This window comes from Anthonomus grandis, chromosome 17, assembly GCF_022605725.1.
Source record: "Anthonomus grandis grandis chromosome 17, icAntGran1.3, whole genome shotgun sequence".
In the NCBI taxonomy this organism is placed as follows: domain Eukaryota; kingdom Metazoa; phylum Arthropoda; class Insecta; order Coleoptera; family Curculionidae; genus Anthonomus; species Anthonomus grandis.
This window is the reverse complement of record NC_065562.1, coordinates 10355345-10371591: the sequence shown is the minus strand read 5'-3', so window position 1 is coordinate 10371591 and position 16247 is coordinate 10355345. Positions and strand designations below refer to the sequence as shown.

The following is a 16247-nucleotide window of genomic DNA, read 5'->3' as shown; positions in this document are numbered from 1 at the left end:
ACAAAAAGACAGCAAAGACAATACATAGTTTACAACTGCTTTGATAAATAACTGTTCCATTTTCCTGTCTTCGGATCTAATAAATGAGCATATTTTGTATTGTAGAAGTTTTGTTTCATTTATTGAGTTAATTGGTTCAGCGCCATATAAGCTGGTCCTTCGATAAATATACGAAATTAACAAGTACAGTCCACTAGTACTCTCCAGTGGCACAATTAAACAATTGTGTCCCCCTCTATTTGGGCAAGAAGCCCGGCAGCAGTTCACCCCCGAATATTTATCAACATGAAAATAGAAATAAATTTACGATTATAAATTATCACTTACCTTGCCCAGAAATAATATGTTGATAAATATTATTTTAACGATATATATTACAAAATATATAATAAAATTAATGCTTGATAGTTTCCTACTAATTCACAATAAAAAATCAATTCTGAAAATTTAGATAGATTTATCCCATCTTTAATTGTCTTATTTTCCATATTTAAATATCCAGAACTAGTTGTAGGCTCTGTTGATAAAATCACATTACTTCATTTTAAAGCGATATTATCAATATGGCACAATAAATCAAAAATAAACTAGACCAAATAAATTAGGACGATATCAGTAATTAATATGTGCATCATATTCATAAAAGTTATGCACAATAAGTAAAAACTTTTCTTTATTTAAATTCTTCAAAACAATCATATATTAACATTTTTACAGTAGTGTTTACACCAACTTCTAAAAAAACGGATGTTTTATGGTACAACAATAAAAATGGCTTTAAATCTCACAATAAACTTGCCAATGAGCGATGCTAATAATTATATCCAATAAAATTTATGTAATAATCAAATTGCATAAATTATATAATCTTAAAATCAAACTCGATAATCGTACGTAACGCTCACTTACCTTTCACCTTTGATTTTTAAACCAAAATAAACATAATTTGTAATTAAGTTTGCAAAAAAATTAAATTTATCAAGAAAGTACTATTGCCAAATATGCTTAAATTCACTGCAATTCATTAAAATTTTGCACATTTGATCGAAAAAAAAACCACCTGACCTGGCAACGTGGCCACGCATCTCCATGCAAAGGCGCCAGGACAATTTCGGCGAAAACTTACGCTTCGAAGGATCAAACTGTGCAACCATGGTGCTTTCTCACTCTCACTCGCATTTATACATAAGGAAAAAGGATAAGTGAATACCGTGGAGAAGGGAGAGAGAAATAGCGGGGCATGTCGTAGATCGACATCAATGTATCAGCCCGGCATGGCCAACTGGGATTTCTCGCTTACTACGGTTCATCCGATTTGCCCTGTCGGTCGCGAGCGAAGCGCTTATTTGAGTGGGAAATACGAAATTTTTGAAATTCCATACCGGCCATCTGAAAGTTCTTCTTTTGAAATTTTATCGAAGGGTTTTCTGAGAAAACTATGTGATATTTCGTTTAGTTTTTCAGTGAAAGAAATACGAGAAAACTTTTTTTAATTGGAAATTTGTCGTGGTTGTTTCGTCGAATTAAAAATGTAAGTTTGATTTATTTTTCTTGTTGCCATTTTGTTATGCTTTTTTTATTAAATTTCATTTTTAATTAAGAACTTTTTTCTTTCGAATTTTTAAGTGATTCAAGTGGTTCAATAATACTTAATATTTTTTATTTAAACAAAATTATATACTAAATTTTTTCCTTAATATATAAATATAAAATATGGGGTATTCAATTTTCAACTAGAAATAAATTATACCAAATCAAATTACTATTATTGACTATTACAGCTGCATGTTAATTCCTTATATGCATAACTTAAATGGACTTAATTATATTTTTTATAAGTTTTTTATATCCCTATGAGTCTCGTTAAGGCTTAATCATTCCTATGAAAATTTAAGCTTTTGATCTAAAACTTGAACACTTAATTTAATTTTTAGCAAAAAATATGCAATTTACGGTATTTAGGTTGAAGGAGGGCTAATATTTTTTATAGTGTTATTTTAGTGTAATTTTTATCCAATATTAATAAAATTTGATTCTTTTTACATTAAAAAAGTATACCTAATTTAAGTCTAGAGGAAGCATCGTTTATGAGAAAATTGACTTTAAAAATTAAAGTACATTTGACATGTATTTACCAAAATTGTTTTAATTTTTTAAACTAAAGTAGGTAGTTGCCTCTTATATTTGTATTTTATTTAGTTTTGTCATAAGTGCCTCTTTTAAGTGAAATTTAGGATCCTTTCTTATAATAAAATATTAAGTTTTATCTAAATTTTGGATATTATTTATGTACTTGCTTAATCTAATTATAAATGCAATTTTTATGTTTTTTATTAAATTTTCACTGAGGTTTCTTTTTTTTATTTAAATTATAGACATGAAATTAATTTTTCAATATACATAAATTGATGCATAACTTAAGTAGATTTAATTCTATTTTTATTATGACTTACTTATATGTATAAAACAAAGGTTGCTAGTTACTTGTATTATCTAATATGAGATTGTGAAATATTCTTTAGAACAAATAATTTTACAACTACAAAATATATCATTTTTGGCTTTTGTTAAGAAATAAAGCAGGCCACATTTAGCTTTTTGGCTACAATAAAATTTATTTTTTTTAGCAAAAATTTAATTAATTATTATAAAAAATTCTTGGTTCTTTTAAAATAGGTGTTTACATACAAATTTGCATAAAAATACGACAAAAAGGTTTTGTCGACATGGATCTGAAAATGCTTTCCTAGGGACAAGTGTCTTGTTAAATAGATATTAATTAAGTGCAGCATTAGGCACACGGGAAATTAATAATTTTAAGCTTTGTGTATTTATAATCTTGTTGCAAACCTCAACTTTTTACAAACAGTAAAAAAGTGACAATACGATTGGATCAAACAGTACAAAACTATAACAAATATATTATGTTATGCCTGTCAATCTGTTGAAAAACATGCTCCTAAAATTTCATTTTTAAAAACTATAAGCATTTTCGAGTATTTTGTATTTTTTCTTAAATAATTTAGGAAATTCCAAATATTTACATGTTTTTTTTGAAATGTACCCACCCATATTACTGAATTCCTTTAATTGGAAAATTGTCGTGGTTATTTTGTCGAATTAAAAATGTAAGTTTTAATTATTTTTCTTGTTGCTATTTTGTTTGGCTTTTTAAAATAAGTTTTATTTTTATTTAAGAATTTTTTGTCTTTTTGAATTTTTAAGTGATTCCAGTGGTCTTAGAAAGCCTTCCTATAAATTAAACTACTTAATATTTTTTATTTAAACAAATTATATACTAATTTTTTTCCTAAATATATGGATATAAGTCATAAGGTATTTAGTTTTTGACTACAAATAAATAATACCAAATAAAATGTATTATAGACTATTACAGCGGCATGCAAATTCCCTATACTATGCATAACTTAAAAGGACTTAATGATATTTTTTATAAATTTTTGTTGAGGGTTAATTATTCCTAAGAATATTTAGGCCTGGGATCTAAATCTTACATATTTAACTCAATTTTTAGCCAAAATTAAATTATATAAATTTTAGATTTATTTTTCAAGCTGAATTGGATTTAAATCTTAAAAATTCTAAATTTAAACTTAAGGTATTTCGGTTAAAGGAGGTCTTATTTATTTCTAAATTCACTTTAAAAATTTAAGTATGTTTGACATGTATTTACCAAAATTGTTATAGTTTTTAGACTAATGCGTAGGTCGAATAGCTTAAGTAGGTGGCTCTTATATTAGGTTGACTTAATTGAATTTTGTCGTAAATGCTTCTAGAAACTAAAATTTAGAATACTTTTTTTAAATAGAATATAATATTGATGTACATAATTTATTAATTAAAAAATGCAATTTTTATTTTTCTCATAGAATTTTTATTATTGTCTTTTTTTAATTAAATTAAGTTCATTTAAAATAGCAGAATCTAAAATTTATAGTTTTCAGGTAAAAACGATTTCCATAAAATGAATTTCTCATTATTCATTTTTACTGCCTATACTATGCATAACTTAGGTGGACTTAATTATATTATAACTTTTTGCTTTTGTATACAACAAAAGTAATCAGGTACTTGTATTATTCAATATGTGATTGTTAAATATTATTTAGAATAATTAATATTCAAACTAGCAAGTATTTAAATTTTAGCTTTTGCTAAGAAATCAAGCGCAGTGCACATTTAGTTTTTTTAGTTATATTATAATTAAATTATTTTTGGTAAAATTTAAACTAATATTTTCAAAAAGTTTTACAGATATCACATACAATTTTAGATAAAACTTACAAAAAGCTTTTATTAACATGGATCTGAAAATGCTTTCCAAGACAGTTATGCTCCTTTGAATAGACTACCCTAAATCTGTTATTTTATTAATAATAAATCATTAAGTAATTAATAATTATTTAATGCACCTTTTAAATTTAAAACTAAAAGTAAATTTCCAAATATAAAAAGGAAAAATAATAATAAATTTAAGAAAAAATGTAAACCTTTTTAAAGACTTACATGTCAAAAAAATAAATAAATATAAGCAATAGAATCAACAAATGAGTTTTATTTTTTAAAGAGTTTAAATAGAAATATTCAGGAATTTAAATTAAATACTAATAAAATAAGTTTTTCTATAAGCAGAACAATTAATATCATATGAAATATATATGACTAAAGAAAATTTGAAGAAAGCGTACAATCAAAAATTATTAATTTAATATGCACAGAGAATGTTCCAGGTAAAATCTTTATTGCGCGTAATATATAATTATTTACAATTTTAGCATAATTTAATACTAAAATACGTCTTTGGACCTAAACTGCATTACAATCCCTCTATATGAATGCAGGAACATTTCAATATATTGACAAATTATTATATAAGAATTTTTGGCGCCCAACATTATTACGCCTCTTATTATAAATTTGCATATATTTATTTACCACGCTTTACCAACAGTCTGGTTATCATATTTTGAACATTCAAGATAAATTGATTTTTCTTGGATGAATTTATTAAAAAAATAAATTGGTTATTAGAATACAAAATTCGGTTATTCAAATTTGGTTCCCTTTACATTAAAAGAAGTATTATAAATTTAAGTCTATAGGGAGCATCAAGAGAAAATTAACTTTCAAAATTTAAAGTACATTTGGCATGTAAATATGCAATAGGATATTTAAAAGTTTTATATATACTTTACGTAATATTTACGTATATACATATTTAAAGAATTAAAAATCCAATTTAACTTTTTTTCAATCGACTGCATTATTAGTATGTCTTTTTAAAATCCTAAATAAGTAAAATTAAAATATAGAATTGGAATGTTAAATTTATATATTATATATAAATTTTATTACATTTTATACATTCTTAAACATATTTAAATTTTGACTTTTGCTAAATATGATTTCTAAAATGGATTTCTTCAAACATTTATATACCTGAAACACATAGTAAATGCAAAATTTGTTATAAGAAATAAATTTGTTTATTATAAATAAGCCATTTGTCTTTTTCTAAACAATAATAAAAATAGTATTTTTACCATATATACAATGATATTTCATGATTTTTGTTATTAATTTACAATATAAAGTCCATTCCTAGGAGCCACCAGATTAGTCCGTCTGGTAAATTCTCTTTTCTTCTACCTTATTTAAAGTTTTACCTCCTAATTAGGTTTTCTTTTTTTTCTCACCTTAATTTTAATTCCCAAAACCAGTAGTAGACTAATAAAATCATAATACTTTATTTTAAAGCAATATTGTTGATCCAGCACAATAAATCATAAATAAAGTTGGAGACTAGATAAATAAAAACGATAACAGTAATTAATAGGCCCCTAATTTCTTTAATATTTTATTTTATTATAAATTTGTATCTAATAATATTATAATTTGGTGGTTTATACATTTTAAAAAGGTATCTTAATATAAATCTACAAAAAACATGGTTTCTAAGAAAATTTACTTATATTTGGGACGTATTTACCAAAATTTAATTTTTAAAACTATTGCTTAAATAAAATTTAATTTTAAAGTCGGTTTAATTGTAAATGCATTTTTATTGTGGCATCTTTTTTTGCTTAAATTAAGGTAAATTAAAATATGAAACTTGAATAAAAAATTTATAGTGTTCAAATATCAACAAATTATATGTATTAAAATTCTTATTATAGATTATTACAGCTTATGCTATGCCTAACTTAAGTGGACTTAATTATATTTTTAATATAACTTTTTTTTCTGTGTATATAGCAAAAGTTACAACAAGTTACTTGTATAATTCAATATGAGACTATTAAAGTTATTTATAACAATTAATATTGAAGCTAGAAAGTATTTAAATTTTGGCTTTTGCCAAGAAATGAAGCAGGTACATTTGGTTTTTTGGTCACAATAAAATTTAATTAGTGTAGCTCCTTTTTAAATAGACTACTCTAAATTAAGATTTTAAGAATTTTTTATAACCAAACATAATTAAATATTATTACTTGATTTTTGAATTATATATTCAAAAGTCTAAAATCAAATCAGGGGTTGCCTATACAAAAGGGGCTAAAGCTTTGAATAGTTTTACTTCTATTATCTATATTTTACTTTTTACATAAAGAAGATATTTGTGGTTGAGGTCGATAGGAAGCCACATTGACAAGAAAATTAGGTTGGAAAAAATAAAGAAAATATATTTTATTTGTATTTTGTCAACAGTGTTTTATAAGGATTAGGACTTAATTTTCAAAGTAAAATTTCTCATTATTTTCGTCTTTTCCCTTCCACTTAAAACCAAGAAAAGCTTTTTTTTGTATGAAAGTCTAATTAAAAGAGGATTGAGCTAAAGTCGGACCATAAGTCCTTTATCTTTCATTATGGTAATATAGATCGTAGCCTAATTTGGCATAACTTTTATGTATAAATTATTATTATTTTAGGCACAGAGTAAACGCTAAAAACGTATTAAAAAACACATTCATCTATTAGCAATAAGTTATTTTTATTTTCATAGGAATTATTAAAAAATAGTGTGTTTACCACATACGGGATCTTCCAACTATGTTTACAGGCGATTTTTTTGCGCTTGTGTATGTGATATAAAAAAAGTCTTAAAAGCAAAGTTTACATTGTCAATTGTAATTCTGAAGAGGAACCAACGTGTATATCTGATACATTCTCTTTTCTTTTACCTTATCTAAAATTTTACTTTCTACCGTAGTTTTCGTTATTTTTCTTACCTTAATTTCCAGATCCTGTTGTGAAGTTTACTGATAAAACCACAATACATTATTTCAAAGCAATATTGGTAATCCAGTGTAATATCTGTAATTATTCTGTGCAATATATTCATTAAAGTTATGCATAATAGCTGAAAAAACTTTTTTTTTAGTTGTTTTTCTTTTTTTCATTTTATTCATTTCAACTTTACTCTTTTTCCTCTTAGTAGTTTTGAATTTAAAAGTTTAGGAAAAATTCTATTTGTTAAAAAGAGCAAAAGCCTTTCATCTACAAAAAATGTCCTTTATTGTAAATAGCTAAAACATACAAATCATTAGATGTGAAATAATCAATTACTTAATTTTATAAGTTTAAATAATAGAAACAAATAAATAAATACCCTAATAAATATAAATCGAATAAGATTGCAAATCTAGAAATGAAAAATATATAAAATTTATGTAAATTAATAATTTCAATTTAAATTTTTTAAATTTAAAATATGTCACAAAAAAAATAAACGTAAGCAATCAGTGAATAGTCTCCATTTATTCAAGGATTTAAATAGAAATATTTAATTATTTATCCGTAAGCGGAAAAATTAAAATCAAATAAAATCTATATGGTTAATCTTACTTATACTACCTAAGCGTTGCTACAATCCCTCTATATAAATATAGGCACAATTAATAATAATACTAAAAAAATATTTAAAAAAACTTTTGGCGCCCAATATTATTACGCTCCTATTGTAAATTTGCATATATTTATTACATTGGACAAAGGTTCACTAGTTATCACTTTTCAAACTTTCAGGATAAATAGATTAATTATTTTTCTATATAAATTTATTAAAAATATATATATTGGGATTACGATACGATATATATAGCGTTATACTTCCTTATTAAAGTATTCCATTGAAATTCTTTACGGACTTTTCCAAAAAAATAATTTCCATGTTCCATGTTTTCCATTCTTTAATAGAGAATTGTTTTGAAGCTTATGCGTAGGGGGCGTAGGTTGAGTAAGCGGCTCTGAAATTGAAATTTAATTTTCAAAGTTAATTTTCCTATAAAGGTTACCTTCTATCTACCTAATTTAATATTACCTGTTTTGTGTACAAAAGATAAAATTTGAATTATTTTGTACTAAAAAAGGAATTTTAGGCTTAGATGAAGATAATAAAAATAAGTAAGATATATTATGACCTAATTATAACGTAACGTACCTCGACGTAACTACTAGTGATAAAAAAGAAATAAAAATAGAAAACAATATTTTTTACTGAGGTTATATAAAAATGAAATATAAGGTATTCAATTTTCAACTAGAAATAAATTATACCAAATCAAATTTATTATAGACTATTAGAACTGCTAATTCCCTATACTATGCATAACTTAAATTAAATTAATTATATTTTTATAACTTTTTGGTATCCGCATGATTTATGTTGAGACTACGAAATGTTATTAGAAATATTTACGTCTAGGCTCTTAATCTAGCATAAATAATTCAATTTTTCTTCACAATCAAATAATATATTTTTTTTAAGCTAAATTTGATTCTAATCTTAAAATTCTGAACTTTATACTTTTTAATTTTATTATAATTTTCATCCAATATTTGTAAAATATACTTTTTTCAGTAATAAAAAAGGATTTTCTTAATTTAAGTGTATAGGAAGCATGGTTTATTAGAAAATTGACTTTAAAAATTAACTTGTATTGATATTATATTGGTATTGATATTGTTTTGTAATCTTGCTTGATATGCATTTACCAAAAATGTTTCAGTTTTCTAAACTAATACGTAGGTGGAATAGCTTATGTATGTGTCTCTTTGATTAGAATTAAATTTTAAAGCCAGTTTTGTTATACATGCATCTTTTTGTCTAATTAAATTTGAAATACTTTTTTGTTAATAGGACAAGTACAAAAAAAGGTTGTATTTAAATTTTGCATAATATTTTTATACATTTTTACCGAATTAAAGTTTTATTTTTTTATTGGATTAAATCATTGTTTTATCTTTTTTTAATCTAAATAAAATTAAAACATGGATTTTTGTGGTTTTAAATTATTTACCACTTACTATGCATAACTTCAGTGGACGTGATTATATTTATATTATAACTTTTTGTTTGTATACAGCAAAAGTAACCAGTTACTTGTATTATTTATTATGAAATTTATTAATTATTATTTAGAGTAATTAATATTTAAACTAGCGAGTATTTAAATTTTGGGTTTTGCTTAGGAATTAACCCTAGTGCACTAAAATTTAAAATATTAAATTTAAAAAGGCGTAACTTAAATCTTATAACTTACTGTATTTCGCAATTACTTTATTTTTAAAATAATTGTAAAATTTATTCATTTAGTAAGCACACACAATGTTCCAGGCAAATCTTTATTGTCTGCAAATACAATTTTAGTATAATTTAATACTAAAATACTCTTTTGGACCTAAACTTCATTACAATCCTTTTATATGAATGCAGGAATATGTAAAAATTATTTTAATAAACTTTTTGGCGCCCAATATTATCATACTTTCTATTGCAAATTTGCATATATTTATTTACCACGCTTTACCAAGTCGCTTGTTTCCACTTTTTAGAACTTTCAATAAACATACATACTTTTTTTTTCAATGGATTTATTAAAAAATAAATAAATTTTATATATTATACTTGCACTAAAATTCCTTATAGATTTTCCACCAAAATATAATTTTCATGTAATTTAATATTACAGCAATGTTTTTAAGCTTTTCCGTAGAAAGGGGGCGTAGGTTGGGTAAGCGTCTCTGAAATTGGAATTTAATTTTCAAAGTCAACTTTCTCATAAAGGTTACCTTCTATCTACTTAAATTAATATTGCTCGTTTCATGCACAAAATATTAAATTTTATATATTTTGTACTAAAAAAATAAATTTAAGGTTAGATAGAGATTAATAAATTGAACCATGACTTAATATTTAGTCATGTTTGGCTTTAAAACTGTAAGTAATTAACCACTTTATGACTGAACTAGTGATAAAAAAAAGAATTATCTTTTCTACTGAGGTTATCTTAATAAGACTTTAATTACCTTAAAAAATGCGATGTTGTACTTTTTAGGCATTAGGGCTATCAAATTCCACATAATATTAGGCAGTTAATCCATTGGTTTTTATTATTAGTTATATCTAGACAGTTAAGTATATTGATTATTTCAGACAATTATTAATTTTTATTTTTTTACAGGCATCTAAGGCATAAATTCTATTTATTTCTTTTTTCAGGCCTTTATTTTGTTTTATAATCCAGGCATATTTTTAGTAGAGCTACTTAATTATTTTTGCAGAAAATTAAAAACTTTTCCGAATAATATGCATGTTATTTCTTGAGAATATTCTACGTATGTTATAATCTGAAGCACTTCAAAGTGAGTAGTCACTTTGAAGATCAAACATTACTTTTAGAACTAATTCCATAGGAAATCTGACATTTTAAAATTTTTACCTAGAAGAGTTTACACTGTAAATAAGCATTAGAACGCACAGGTCTTCTAACAGCATGCATGCACAAATATTGAGACTAGTTGCTGAGGTACAACCCTTGGATCTCATTGCATAAAAAGTCTGATTAGATCTATAGAGATGTATAGAGCATAGATTTCTGAGAATCACTAAAGTAGCTTTTCACATAAGCCCAATAACTATTAAGGTTTTGTCTGAATTTTGCATAATTTGTATGTACTTGGTGCTTAATTAAATATTAATATTGCAAGAAGCAATTTATTTTAGAAATATATTTAGCCAAATCGCAGATAGACAAGATACTCAGATACCGCAGATACCCAAGCATCTATTCAAAAAACCTTAAGAGCTTTAAAAAAATTGTTTAAGCAGTCAAGCTATCAATCTTTCTTAAATTTCATCCAGGGTCGTAGAATATTGCTGTCTAAACTCGACAGAGTTTATTTATATACTAACATTTTTATATACAGTCTAAAATAAATATTCAGGGTGTGCTCACTCTCAATTTAATTCATCTCTCCTGATGATTGAAGTTAGGCAGTGATGAAAAAATAAGATAAATTACACGTATTCACAATAAGGGCAAAAAGACATATGCTCTAAGGATCCATGTATTTTAGTAACTGATCTGGCATATATACTAGATATAAATGAGAAACTACTTGAACAAATAGTGGAAGAAGAATAAGGAGGATCTGAAGCAGATTAACAACAACTTTTTAATTATCTAGAGAAATAATTAGTAACAAGTAATGATGAAATGCATCTCTGCGGACCTGACTAAAGCATACGACATGATAATAATGAGAAACTAGGGTAAAAAAGTATGGGTATTATCAAAAATCTTCATGAACATAACAGTTATCGAATCTATTAAGCAACAGCAGTTAGTAGTTAGGAATTACAGTTATTAGCAGTTAAATTATACTTCTGATAGTTTTGAAAAGTGCAGCTATAAATTTGTACTTCGCCTTAAACTTCAATAATTTCTACCTTTTCCATGATTTATTTTGTTTTTATTTCCAGGATATTTAGCCAGGGATTTAATTGAAATTTAGTACAGTAAATTCATATATTTTTATTAGTTTAAAGCAGTACACTTGGGAATTAACTTTTGTTGTTTTTACAGGTAGTTTATCCATAAATTTCGGATAATTTTGTATTATTAATATATCCCTTAGCAAAACAAATATGTTTGTAAAATATCAAAACATTTTATTTTTTTATTAGCATTTACTTTTTTCCAAGTTTTCTCATAAATAAACCCTTAAGACTTTATATAACAGGCAGTTGAGCCATTGATTTGTATTAATTATTACATTCCTTACCTATTAGTAATAATCACTCTGTTATATCATCAAAGAAAATATTTTGCGTTCAAATGAACTGCTTATAATTTAATAATAACTCAAAATGCTCCAAGTAAACCCGTTATAGTGCCACAAAATACAATTTCTGCATAACTTAATTTTGAAATAATGCTTTTAGTCCTAAAGTGCATTACGGTTCCTTTATAGAAAGGCAGTAAAATTTGGAATTAAATATTGCGAAAATATTCGTAAAACCAAGGATGCTCTTTGGCGCCCAACATATTTATATTAATTTGTTAAATTTATATTGTGATTTATTAAATGAAAGCTCTATTTTTAATAATTTGGGAATCAGACGAGTATATAATTATGAATAGTCATTGCCATCTAAAGTTTTTTAAAAGATATTTACTAAATTCATGTATATAATATTCCTATAATTTACTGTTTCTAATACAGGGTGTCTGAGACAAAACAGTCTACCCTGAAAATCTTGAAAAATAAATTGTTTATCCAAAAAACGGCCGAATATGTCAAATTTAATATTGAGGGAGACACTTCGTTCTCAAGAAATAAAATGAAATAAATGTGGATAAGATAATAGACTTTATTTTAAATGAAAAAGAATAAAAAGTATCTAACACCTATTTTAATAAATGTTGACAAAGATCTCCGTTGACCTCCATATAAAAATACCATTGTTGTTCAAAACGTCTGCGCATATTAGCGAACATTTCGGGCATCATTAACTGACATTCGTTAACAATTTTATTTCAACAATCTTTAAGAGAGTCAGGTGAGACTTACAGGAGAGACGTTAGGTTTTCAGATGACACCATATAAAAAATCAAAAGAAGTTAAATCGGGAGATCTAACCGGTCATTCTATGGTATCTTTCCGACCAGTTTTTCTAGAAAGTTATTATCGTGTTAAAGTAACTCAGTTTTTCTGGAATTGATGACGTTTTAAGTAAATTTCACTATTAAGATTTTATTAACAAAAATGGTCTAACAATAGGATTCGCAGGATACCAGCCTATGAATTAGGTCAAATAAATGAGGATTGGTGTCGCTCCAGGATTGACAGTTGTGTCTAGTGACTTCACCATGTAAGTACAAGGAATTTTCGTCCGAGAAACAGAAATTGTACAGCAAATAACTCTCATGATTTAACATCTCACTAGAGACTGATAAAATTGTACACGACGATCAAAATCATCTTCATTAACTCATATACTAGTTTGATTTTCTAGGCATGATATTTGTTTAATTTTAAAATTTTGTGAACGGTACATTTAGATACGCCAAATGCGGTAACAATATTTCGAGCAAATGTGTTAAGTTCCATCTCAACATGACTGCAATTTCTACCACTTCATTTCTCACTAGATGCTGACCCCTTTTCTTGAAACTGCCTCATTAAATTAATTAATTTTGTTTATTTCTATGTTCTATAAATTTTTCTGTAGGACTTACGATTTAGCCAGAAAATCAGGAAAAATAGTCAGGGAGTTAGAAGTAGGAACTTGCATATTTTAAAGCAGTTAAAAGCGATAAAAAGTTGGGTATCTCTTAAGTCCAGATTTTTGAAAATTAACGGGCGTTTCGTCAAATATATTGCCTTCTTTAAGGCACTATAATACAATATGATTTTCTTAATTGTATAATTAAACCGTTAGTTGAGTAATTAATTATGAACGCATCCATTTGTTATGAAACCTGATTGTTTTACGACTGCATGAGCGGCAGTTTTTTTTTTTGAATAATTCCAAAAATATTGATTTTATATCCTTATTACAAAGTTTGAGATTTCTTTTTAAAAAATTTTCTGTCAGGATGAAATTCTTATGAAATATTTTAGTTTTTTTTTTGAAAATTGACATGAATCGCATCATCTTTTGTAGTTAGTATAAAAAAATCACGTATTTTGAAAAATATCAAAATTTTTTCCAGGCAGTTGAATTTATCTCACGTTTCTAATAGAGAATACAAAAAGCAAATTTGAATCAACAAAATTACTCTTTTTGACAATATATTCAACATTTTAGTTTGGATTTGATTGCTGTTTGCCTTAATCGTTGAACGATAAAAATTGGATTTCTCGAAAATTTGCTTTGGTGCCGAATTCAATGGCAGAATGCCTCTGATCACCTCATTATTAAAACTGGTTTTCAGATTTTGCAACTTAAGATGTCTATATAGTAAAAGGTCTGTCGTTTTTAGTCACTGTCAAAAAAATTACGACTTTTGAAGAAATCGGACAATATTGATTTTACAATTTTTTTCACAAATTTGTTTATTTTTTTTTCAATTTTAATTTGTTTCTTAATAAATGGTTTCTGTTTTTTTTTTAATTGATATTAATCTTATATATTTTTTTGTAGTCAGTTTGAAAAACAGACAATCTTTTCATTCACAATTTTCAAACTTTTTGATTTTGCATTCTTTTTGCAAAAAAATATTTTGCTTATAATTTATACGGCATTATTTAACGCTTTTGTTAAAATAATAATAAAAATAATAAGTATTTACTTAGCATCAAAGCTACAAAAAAAATACACAACAATTATAAAAAGTATAAAGACCTCTTAGATATGAGAATAAACTTAAAGTTCTGAATTGTTTGTAAGGAGAATACTAATATCTAAAACTAAATCTATACTAATAGAGAAAGTTAAAAATTGATTAAAACTGTATAAATAAAATTTACCTAAGACACATAATGTAAAGATAACTCTTGAACTGTGTTAAATTATCACAGGTTTTAATGATCACGGGTAATTTATTAAATTCTATTAAGCCTCTGTAAAAGGCAGAGTTGAGCAACTGATTTGTGTTACATCTGTCTCGATTGTGCGGTTTCTAATACCATACATATGAACTTGAACTAAGAGATGTTATTTAAACATAAAATAATTAAAAAGACACTAAACATAATTCCTTGGTTGACAGACAGCATATGTCTTTAACTTTATTTTTCGGAATATATTTTTTTTCTTGATTACAAATAACACCCGAATAATTAAAAGAAAATTTATGCAGACAACAAAATTGCAATATTTAAACTTTTGAAGAATGTGAGCTCTTTTCTTTAGAACGCACTGATAAAATAGAAAAAATTAAAATAGGGCTATGTAGAGAACAAAATTATTTTTAATTCAAGGTATCACTTGACCCCTCTTCCCTATAAAGAAAATTAATATGGGAGCTCTGAGGGGTAAAGAGATGACGTCAGAAAAACTCCCTCAAAATTAAATTTGATGTGTTTGTCCTTTTTTGGTGAAATAATTTATTTTTCCAGGGTGGACTGTTTTGTCTTGAACATCCTGTATATAGTGCACTTAATTCCAAAATACTCATACATAAACATGCAACAGAATTTCATAGGCAAAGCATTAAACCAAAGAGAGAACGACAATACTTCATCAATTTCTCACTTCCGTTAGCTGCTGGGAGAGTAAATGCAACTTAACACACGTCTCAACCATCTCTATCCGGCGACGCTATTTTACTGCATGTCTTTTGCAATTTGAATTTTTTTTTGTAAAAGATTCATAGATAATAAATGTAGAATGGGTATATGGTGTTTTGTACTCTCCAAACCATTAGGCATTAATGCATTACATAATTAAATTTAAACTTTAACTTTCTCCCCATTAGGTATACAGTTTTGCTCCTGGAAGGTAAACTGTAGAGATTTTAATTTTCGTTTTTTATTGAAAAAAAAAATCTGAATAAAAACAAAGGCTGCATAGATTTTTTAAGCTTAAAGGCTCTTTTTGATGCCAGATTAACTATAGTTTAAATATTATGAACATTTTGAAAGGGCGATGAAGTACATAAAAAAGAAATACAGAAAAAATAAACTATCACATCTGATAAATTTTCTCCAATTTTGAATTATCTTATAAAACAAACTTCATTAGAGTTTTTCATAAACCACATTTCATTAACTTACTCGAAACATAGGCATTTCTATTGCCGGCCGTTCTCGATCCGCTCACGGCTTAATAACATAATGTAAATAATCAGAAGAGATGACTGGCAGATCTACCCATCAGTTTAAGTATATATAAAAGTGCAAAAAAGGCCTTAAGCTTTATCGGAACGGGACGGAATCTCATCGCTTGAACGGCTGCATCTCTCGCATTTTTTTCCATTCGTCCAATGATAATAAAA

The 16247-nt window shown here is 25.7% G+C and overlaps 1 protein-coding gene across 3 annotated transcripts in view; it reads left to right on the top strand.

Moving 5' to 3' along the window:
* Nucleotides 1–1290: 1290 nt before the first annotated feature.
* LOC126746201 (uncharacterized) overlaps nt 1291–16247 on the top strand; it is a 172414-nt gene continuing 157457 nt past the window's right edge. For 2 of the 3 annotated variants that reach the window (XM_050454353.1, XM_050454354.1), the window contains exon 1: nt 1291–1531. The gene's annotated coding sequence lies outside the window, so the exon portion shown is untranslated. Of the gene's footprint in view, nt 1532–3120; nt 3129–16247 lie in introns of those variants that run through there. The other variant, XM_050454355.1, reaches the window with a different exon arrangement.